The following is a 10,580-nucleotide window of genomic DNA, read 5'->3' as shown; positions in this document are numbered from 1 at the left end:
AGTGCTATACTTATCAAAATACCAAAAACCTTCTTTTTACTGAATTAGAAACAACTATAACAAAGTTCATTTGGAAGAACAAAAGATCAAGAATATCAAGAGAAATAATAAAAAAAAAATATGAAGGAAGATGGCCTAGCAGTACCAGATCTAAAACTGTACTATAAAGCAGTAGTCATCAAAACAATATGTTACTGGCAAAGAGACAGAAGGGAGGATCAGTGGAATAGACTAGGGTTAAGTGACCTCAGTAAGACAGTCTTCAATAAACCCAAAGAACCCAGCTTTTGGGACAAAACCCCACTATTTGGCAAAAACTGCTGGGAAAATTGGAAAACAATATGGGAGAGATTAGGCTTAGATCAACATCTCACACTCTACACCAAGATAAATTCAGAATGGACGAATGACTTGAATATAAAGAAGGAAACTATAGGTAAATTGGGTGAGCACAGAATCATATACTTGTCAGATCTATGGGAAGGGAAAGATTTTAAAACCAAGCAAGAGTTAGAAAAAAATCACAAAATGTAAATTAAATAATTTTGACTATATTAAGTTAAAAAGTTTTTGTACAGACAAAACCAATGCTACCAAAATTAGAATGGAAGCAACAAATTTATAACAAAAAACTCAGACAAAGGTCTAATTACTCAAATTTACACAGATCTAAATCAACTGTACAAAAAATCAAGTCATCCCATAATCAATAAATGGGCAAGGGACATGAATAGGCAATTTTCAGATAAATAAATCAAAACTATCAATAAGCACATGAGAAAGAGTTCTAAATCTCTAATAATTAGAGAAATGCAAATCAAAACAACTCTGAGGTATCGCTCACACCTAGCAGATTGGCTGAAACAACAGGTTAGAGTAACGAATGTTGGAGGGGATGTGGCAAAATTGGAACATTAATGCATTGCTGGTGGAGCTGTGAACTGATCCAACCATTCTGGATGGCAATTTGGAACTATACTCAAAGATCTTTAAAAGACTATCTGCCTTTTTATCCAGCCATAGCACTGCTTGGATTATACCCCAAAGAGATAATAAGGAAAAAGACTTGTACAAAAATATTTATAGCTGCACTCTTCGTGGTGGCAAAAAATTGGAAAATGAGAGAATGTCCTTCTATTGGGGAATGGCTGAACAAAATGTAGTATATGCTGGTGATGGAATACTACTGTGCTCAAAGGAATAATAAACTGGAGGAATTCCATGTGAACTGGAATGACCTCCAGGAACTGATGCAGAGTGAAAGGAAAAGAGCCAGAGAAACATTTTACACAGAGACTGATACACTGTGGTAAATACTGAAAGTAATGGACTTCTGTACTAGCAGCAATGCAATGACCCAAGACAATTTTGAGGGACTTATAAGAAAGAAAACTAGCCACATTCAGAGTTTGAGTTATTTTTGTGTAGTTTTAAGGGTAAGAAATTTGCTATATCCCAGATACTGAACTCCTAGCTGAAGATGCCATGGCGATGCCTGCAGAGGCAACACGCTGCTGCAGAAGATCCTGAGGAAACTGGATATGCTAAATTGAACTTTGGAGGATTTAATTCATTTGTTTTGTTAAATTCGTTTTTTTAAAAAAATGCATTTGTTTTATATGTATTTTGTTATGCAAAAGAGAACTTCCCCTAATTGGTTTTGTTCTTGTTTCCCTTTTTGTTTCATTATTCCCACTTTATTGTATTTTCCCCTTGCAAGAATGTATGTGGCTGGGGAAACTGCATCCCTCAGTGTGACCCAGGAGTTCCTCCCCCTTACTTCCTGGTGTGGGATTGGTCTTAAATGGACCAATCCTATGCTGGGGGAGAGATCCTGCCCTCTACTTCCCTGCATGGGATTGGTCTTGAATTGGCCAATCCCACACCAAGGAGAGACCTTTGAATCTGAGAAGATTCAGGGCAACAAGGGTTTAGTTAATTTCAATTGGCTAGAGCTATGTTTTTTTTTCTTCTTTTTAAATAAAGTTGTAGTTAGATCAGAGAAAGAGTTTGTTTTTCCCTTCTTCACTATACAGATTAATACAATAAGTACAATTCAACTAGCATTTATAAAGTACTACCTTTTGGCCTCCCATTGCTTTAGATCAGTGATTCCCAAAGTGGGCACCACTGCCCCCTGGTGGGTGCTGCAGCGATCCAGAAGAACAGTGATGTCCACAGGTGCATTTATCTTTCCTATTAATTGCTATTAAATTTTAAAAAATTAATTTCCAGGAGCTCTAAGTAATATTTTTTCTGGGAAGGGGTGGTAGGCCAAAAAAGTTTGGGAACCACTGCTTTAGATATTAGGGATATGAAGTCAAGAGTGAAAGTAGTCTTTGGCTTTAAGGAGCTTTTATTTTGTTGAGTTTATAGTCTCTCTACTAGTTCAAAGACTAAGGAAAACAGTTACTGAAATCTCTAACTGGTGTTGCTAGTGTAGAAAGCAAAAATGGCTTCCTTAGCTCAAGAGGTTTTGAATTATTAATTTTATTTACAAGAGAAAAAAGTCACCTGACATTTACTTGTATACTAAGTACTTGTATACTAAGTACATAAGAATTCCTTTCAACTTGATTTGAAATGAAATCTGTAATAGGAGTTTAAAAATAAAAATAAAAGCCATTAATGTACTCAACTCTCATTTTTCTTTCCTCTCCAATTATTAATTTAGAACTTAGCTAGTCAGATGGTAGGACAGTAGAGGGAGGTAGAAGGGAAGATGAAAATAAATTAGCTATCTTAGGAATATTATCCTTTTGTATTATTACATTTTCCCCCTTCTTATCATGATTTTCAGCCCTAATGTGTCCAGATATCTAAAAAAAAAAACTAAACATAAATAACAACCAAACCCAGATTATGTTTGTGATCTCAAAATGATTCTTATTACCTTTCTTCTCTATTTTAATGAGACCATATTTATAAAAAGAAAGTTATGCAATAATCTAGATTATAAGAAAAATGCTTAAAATTTTTTTGTGTTCTAAAAAAATCTAGATCAGCCATCTACACTAAACAAGCTCATCACATAATGAATCACTCTTATCATTTACTTTGTGCAGTACTAGGCTATTTATGTTTTAGAAGAGAAACATAATCTCTGTTGTAAAATTCCTTTAACTTAGGTTAGGCTTTGTGGAGGATATGGGCAGTAAGGATATGTGGTTAGGCTAAGTACTAGCACTGGGTGGTTAATGTCAGGTTAGAAACCCTTAAAAATGTGGCAAAGTTCCCCCCGTACCCCAACAATAGACACCTATATAACAGAAAAAAACCCAAAACAAAACAACAACAAAAAAAAAGTTGTGGAGAGCTTGTTGCTTATTCAGCACTAAACAAAAGGCTGCCATTCATTCATAAATATTGAATGAACAAATGAATAATTGATGAATTAATGAATGAACAAGGAAGTATAAAGGTCACCTCTTTGACTTTAGCATTATATGGAGTTCTGGATTAATGTTGAAATAAATACTATATTTTTACTCCTCTTATAACCAAGTAGACAATAACAAGTCAAGACATCAGTGGCTAGGGATCCCAAAAGGCCAACATTCTCTTAAATGTTAGCAGGATTTGAAGCCTTGAGAATTGGGTTCAAATATTGGCTCTATCACTTACTACGTGTCTATGTGTTACTGTAGAAATTGGTTACCTTAACAGACCTTGGTTTTATTATCTAATTAATGAAAGCAATACATTGGAAGATATTCTGCTTCTGTAATCCTGTAATAGCAATAACTCCTTAAAGGCAGAGACCTTTAGCACCTAGATGGCTTAAAGTCAAGGAAAATCATCCTTCAAGTACTGCCTCAGTTATTTACTAGATGAACAAGTCATTTAACTTCTGTGCTTTGAGTTTCTAAAATGAGTGAATCAAACATAGTAGTTTCTATGGTCCCTTTGATTGCTACACTTAGGGTATAATGATGGGTTTACTTTGATATATGTATCCTGACAACCTAACATTATTGTGTCTGGCAAAAAATCCCTATTGATTATTTAGACTGATAATGATATTTAGTTTTAATAAGTCTGTGGCTTCTTATGCCCTGGAGGCAAAAGGTGGTTCAATATAGAACACTGACTCAGGAATTAAGAAGACTTGCATTCAAATCCTGCCTTAGATGTTTATTAACATTGTTCTCCTATATAGATATTTTACCTCTCTCAACTTCAATTTACTCACCTATAAAAAAGGAATAATAATAAGATCCATTTCATAGGATTATAGCAGGATCAATTGAGACAATGTATGCAAAGAACTTTGCAAGCCTTAAATTGCTAGATAAATATTAACTATTAATATTATCAGCAAATTGACATCATTTTTTGTATTCTGATAGCTACTAAAATGTTGGCAATCTAAGGACTGGAATTTTAGAATATTTCAAAGGATTAGCTCTTAAACAATTGATACAATTGATTTATTTTTCTCCATAATGCAAAAAAGAGAGATAGAATGAAATATTTTATTCCAAAGTTAAATAATAATAAAATTTTGATCAAGTGCTATGCCTCGTCCTTCTGGTATTAACCCTATAAGAAAACATTCACCATTAAAGTGTAATCTCCTTGAAGGAATGTATGAGTTAAATTTATGGTTGGACTAAGTGGAAGAGAATGTGATTTCCATTTTAAAAATTAATACAGCTCAAGTCAAAATGACATTTTAGCAGTTTTGTTTACAAAAGGAGGGAAAGCATGAAAATAGAGAAATGTGAAAGGAGGGTAGAGAAGATATCTAACCTAACACACTAAATATTTTGCTCAGGCATCTGGTTCCACTCCACAGGGGCTTGTTAACCCCTCAGCCAGAGGACTTGGTGTTGAATTAAACAAGGGTTTCACCCACACGGCCTCTTCTGAGAGGAAGGCCACTCTGGTGCTAGTCTCTCCAGAAGCCAAGAAAGGATGGTCAACTTTTTTCACTCACCCAATCTAAAGTCCAAAGGGAGAAGATACAAGAGCGACTAGTCTTACCAGAAGCAGTTCAAGTCACCAGCCCCAGGTCCTTCATGCTGAAGATTCAGGCTGAAACTCAAAGACCAAAGACCTCCTGGCAGGAAGTTTAGACCCTTTTTATGGACCTTTTCTCTACACCACTTCCTGTCCATTCCTCCACTTTTTGGGGACTATTTGCATTCTTTTAATTTGGTTTGCTTGGCATTGCCCAGGGGGCAATCAGTCACTTTGAGATACACACTAAAGTGTATCTCACTTTAGTAAGTGGTTCGTGAACCTCCTCTACTTAACGTTAAGTAGGGGTGTCTTCACTTTTGCTTGATTAAATTTAAAAGTAGGCAAGGGGAGAGTCAATCCCATCTTCACAGGAAGAGACTGTCCTTTACCTCTTTTTATATCCCCACTGCTTATCCAAATGCCTCAGACATAGCAGACACAATAAATATTTATTAATTGGTTGACAATTTTTTGTTCTTTCAGTCTTCTACCCTCTCTTTTTGTGATTAGGCTGAAAAATGTGCAAAGTTTCTTATCTGTTGACTTCTTGTGCCTGGTGAAGACCAAAGTTTGTTTTATAGATGGTTGTTGGCCTCTGATGTATATGTTATGCTATGCTATCCATTCTCTAAATGACCAGCCTTTAAAGGGAATGGTCATTTATCAATCAATTCCATTTGAATTATCTTAGGAATATTTCAATGAAGATCAAGAAAGAACACCGAGGTCTTTTCATGAACTGAACTGCCAAATATTCAAACTCTACTGCAAAGAGTATAACTCCAATGGGCTGGCTATATGTTCAAATGACAAACACATTTACCTAAAAGACAGTGAACTCACACAAGACGAGTGCTCACATTGAGAACAGAAGTGATACAACAACAGTCTAAAGGCCTCTCTGAAGAATTTTGGCATAGAGATATAAGAGACATTGGCCCAGGACCATCCATCATGGAATGCCAGCGTCAAAGAAGGCACTGTGCTCTTTGAGCTTAGCAGAATTGCCAAAGCTCAAAAGAAACATGATATGAACAAATTTAGAGATATCTCCATTCCAGATGTTCAGACAGACTATTTGTACCTGACCTTTCGTAGAGCCTTCTGAACTCATATGGTTGGATCAATCATAGTTGGACACATTGTAGATTGACCCCAACATAGTGATGTAATTTTGGTTCTCCTCGAGTAAGAAGGACAACAACCAAGTAACTCAAAGACTCACCAAAGCCTATAGGTGACTCTGCTCCTAAAAGCTCAACCTAAAAGACTCCAAGAATTTTAACTTTGGGATGGACTGAACCTGTTGTCCAGGATCATCTTAGTGTAATGTAAAGTGCTTCCGAACTAAAATATTGACTAATAGGTGATGAATTATTTGATCCATGGAAAGTCAGGGAACCATCTAAGAATAATCTGGTCTATATCAGTGGAGAATCTCTGTCTCTCTGTCTTTCTGTCTCTGTTTCTCCATCTCTCCGTCTCTCTGTTTCTCTGTCTCTGTGTCTCTGTTTCTCTCTCTTTTTCTCTCTCCATTCAATCTCCCTCATTTCCCTTTCTCTCTCACACATACACTGATGAAATCACAAATCTTTTAAATTTGGAAGTATAAAGAAATAGTGAGGAAAGTGGACAGATAAGGGGTGCTATGCGATATGCCACTTTTCTCAAGGCTATTCAAAACTTAGAAAAATTCAAATTATATAGTATTATGGACATAATAAAACACAAAATTTACTTTTTTGTCCCTATTGAGTACTATCCTTAACCATTAATGCTTCCTGGCACATGAATGGTTATCAACCACAACAACAGAAACAAAAACAACAATACACATAATAAGATGCTTACCACTATACAGAACCTTGGCTGGGCTAAAACTGCATTTTCTATGAATTAAAAATATTTTAAATAAATTAACAAGACTGTGTTTGCTTATGTATTCTGCATTAGGTGATGCTTCAAAGGTAAGATATATATATATGGAAAGATAATTGTAATTAGAACCTCCCTCTAACTTTTTTTTTATTCAAATATATTTCTTTAAAAAGTAATAACAAGTTGAATTTTGGAAAGAAATGCTTACTTTATAAATATCCTGTGTAGTTCTCAAATCAGGGAAGATCAAGAGATTAACAAGATGGTCTCTTCTCTTTTGGTTTCCTTCCAGGACTATACTCATCATCCTTCATTAGAAGGACTTTGTGATTCAGGGAGAAAAATGGGAAGAAATTGGGAAGTGATGAGAAAAAAATAGATGACATCTTTTTATCTAAGAGGTAACCGCATTCTGAATAAGTTATTTAATTCAATATATTTCATTCCCATTTCACTTTGTAGCACTCTGAGGCACCTAAAAATCACATAGTGAATCCTCCAGGCAAGGTTACTCTAAGGTCAATGTAATTTTTGAGCCAGTAGCCACTTAAAGCTGTAGTTCATGTGGCCCCTATTGATGTGTTTGCTTTTCTCTGTCAATGCAAAGTCACTTAAGGAAATATGATATTATGGAAAGCCATAGTAAAATATTTTCCCTGAAAATGGGAATATTCTACCAAAAATATATATACTATTAGGGCAACAAGTGGGCACACAAAAGGAACGTATTTGGAGAGGTTTATAAGTAGGGGACAAGTGGTTGAGAAAGACATGTAGTAAATGTGTGCTGTCAGGACACATTCATAAAAGGACAGCTCATGATATTGATGCTTTAAGTCACCATCAATGCCTTCTATTAATGTCATTGCATTGCTCCACTGAATATAAACACACACACACATATATATACATGCATACTTACTTATGAATATACAAGCACACATACATTTGTCTATGAACACACATATGTACATTGATATCTATATTTCTGTGTTTATATATCTATAATCATCAGTACTAATATCAATATCTACCAATTCAAGTATACTCTCTTTATTTCTACTGTGCTTAATGTGATACCTAGATGTAATTAGGGCACAGTTATAAAAATATTATCATGTTACCCGACATAGTGATCAAACTCGTGACCTTGGTCCCATTAGTAATTTTTTTTATAATTACAATCGCCCCTTACTTGAATAACAAATAAAATGACTTTAAAGTATTTATTTTTTTCTTTTAGGTATTAAATTTCTAGAAAACTGTCTTGAAATTTAGGTTTTGAATCTTATCTTTGCAAGTAGCTCTTATCCTAGATGGCCTCATGCAGTGTGAATGAAAGTGTTTACTATGAAAAATGAATAAAATCAGAATATACTTCCCACTAAATGATGCTAAGTGATTTTGAAGTTTTGGCCAAAAAAGGGGAACAGGTGGTATTTTCATCACTGCTTTCAATTGAAGGTGGAGACTTCACAAACAAAAATGGCATTTAGGAGAAATGCCAGCTGGGCAAAGAACATGGTCAGAGAAAAGGATATAGGTTACTTGTAAGTGGAATTTAGAATTAGGGGCTCTTTATTAGGATTAGGATATGTTGTATAAGAATCATTAAAATCAATCAATCACTAAGCATTTTAAAAATCACTTACCAAGAGTTGAGTACTGTCCCAATTTCTAGAAATATAGACACAAATGTGAAACAATCTCTTCCCTCAATGAGCTTATATACTATGATGGAAAAGAAAATGTGTGTATGTAAATATGCATTAAACATAAAAGTGTATATGTGCATGTATGATGTGAAATGTGTATGTATATGCACACAAAGTAAACATAAAAATAGTTTTTGAAGTAGTTTCTTTTTGGAGCACTAGCAGCTTGAAGAATCTGAAAAGGCTTTATGTTTAAAGAGGTTTTTCCTGAGACTTGAGTGATTAAACAGCAGAGAGAGTGCCTTCCAAACTTGGAGATAGGAGATGGGTTGTGGTATAGGGAACAGTTAGTAAGCCTGCCAAGGCTAGGTTACACAGTCTCTGTGGTGGAGTAATGTATAAGAAGAATAGAGGGGTAGGAATGTGCCAGAGAGGAAAGTAATTTAAATGCCAGAGAATGTAGCTTACCTTTGGTTCTAAAGATAACAGGGAAACACAAGAATTTATTGGACCTGAAAAATGGCTATAAATAAAAAAGAGAAAAGGAAAACTATCCCTATTCATCTGCTAATCTAGCTATATCAAGGACTGGAAAGTTTATCCCAGAAGACCCATAGCAGAAAAGACTTCCACTGAGGGCCAAGTCATAAAATGCCTGGATTGAGGTGTCTATATACAACTGAACATAGTATGGGCAATAAATAAAGTGAATTAAAGATGTTAAAATCAAGAGGTATCTTTGACTTTATGGATATCACTGAGACTTGATATGGTATGTATGATGGCTGATATATGTCAATGAAAGACTATGAATTATTCAAAAGAATTTAGAAATAGAATAGCCATTTAGCACTTGTCTCATGATTGAAGTAGCTTTAGATATCAATAAAACATTCTGATGTAAGGAAACCCATAGAACAAATTGGTGCAGACTAATTAAATTAGGAACAATGGAAAAAAGAAATTGAAATGAAATTAGGGAGTCTAGTAGGAATATATGACTTGCTATCTTTCACAAGAGGAGGAAATGAATGATAGCTTTAGGACACGGATCACAAATCTAGTGTTAAGTTATGTAAGAATAATGAGGGATTTAGATTAGGAAACTAAACTTCACTGTCTGCCCAAATTAAAACAGCTAACAGATATAGGTATATACATATATGTACATACTTATGTATATACATTTTACATATGTGTCTATATGAACAAAATAATCAAATAATATTACATATCTAAATTTTTTAAAGATTCTTTCACTAAGTATGGTACATAAATAGATGAATATTTATTCAAAATATAGAGGAATTAATAAGGGAAATAGCTCTTCTTGAACTATTCTGACCATTAAGAAGAATTATTTTCCTAAGTAAAACTGAGGTATTCTTGGGGGAAATTGCCTAGATATTTTACTGCTTTTGATACTGTAAATAAGAATTCGCCTTACATTTGTATATTGCAAATTTTAGAGTTGAGAGAAAAAGAGATAATTAATGTCAAATTGCCCAGAATTCTAAAGGGGAAGTCTACCCAAGAGAAGAGAAAAGCATTCAAATATAAAATCCAGAGACTACAAATAAAAACTGTGTTGAAAAAAAATGAAAACCAGTCTAAAGACATGAATAAGGTTGTGCAATGAACTCATTGAAAGAGTTTGATTTTTAAGAGATACATGCAGAAAACGAAAGGACTGGTAGCTGACAATAAATGAAAAAGTTCAATTGGCTTATGAGAATTGTATTGAGAGCATTAAAACTTGGCTAAATATGGCAAGGAATTCTAAGGACAATCAAGTGAATGAATTTGTGTGTGTGTGTGTGTGAGAGAGAGAGAGAGACAGAGAGAGACAGAGACAGAGAGAAAATGGGAGAGAGCAAGTTGTATTGGGAATGAAAGTCAACAATGGCAAAATAGAAAGAGAGTTTGACTTAAAGTCAAGGGAGAGTCAAGAAGAGTTGACTTCAATTCTTCCCTTCTCACATATACTAGCTATATGACTATGTCTTATCCTCACAGTCTGTAGTATTTTATTCTGATTGAGGAACCACATTTTAAAATGTGGTTCCTCAGTCAGAATTATAT

This window comes from Gracilinanus agilis, chromosome 4, assembly GCF_016433145.1.
Source record: "Gracilinanus agilis isolate LMUSP501 chromosome 4, AgileGrace, whole genome shotgun sequence".
Lineage (NCBI taxonomy): Eukaryota > Metazoa > Chordata > Mammalia > Didelphimorphia > Didelphidae > Gracilinanus > Gracilinanus agilis.
The sequence above is the reverse complement of the archived record's forward strand: the minus strand, read 5'-3'. Positions refer to the sequence as shown.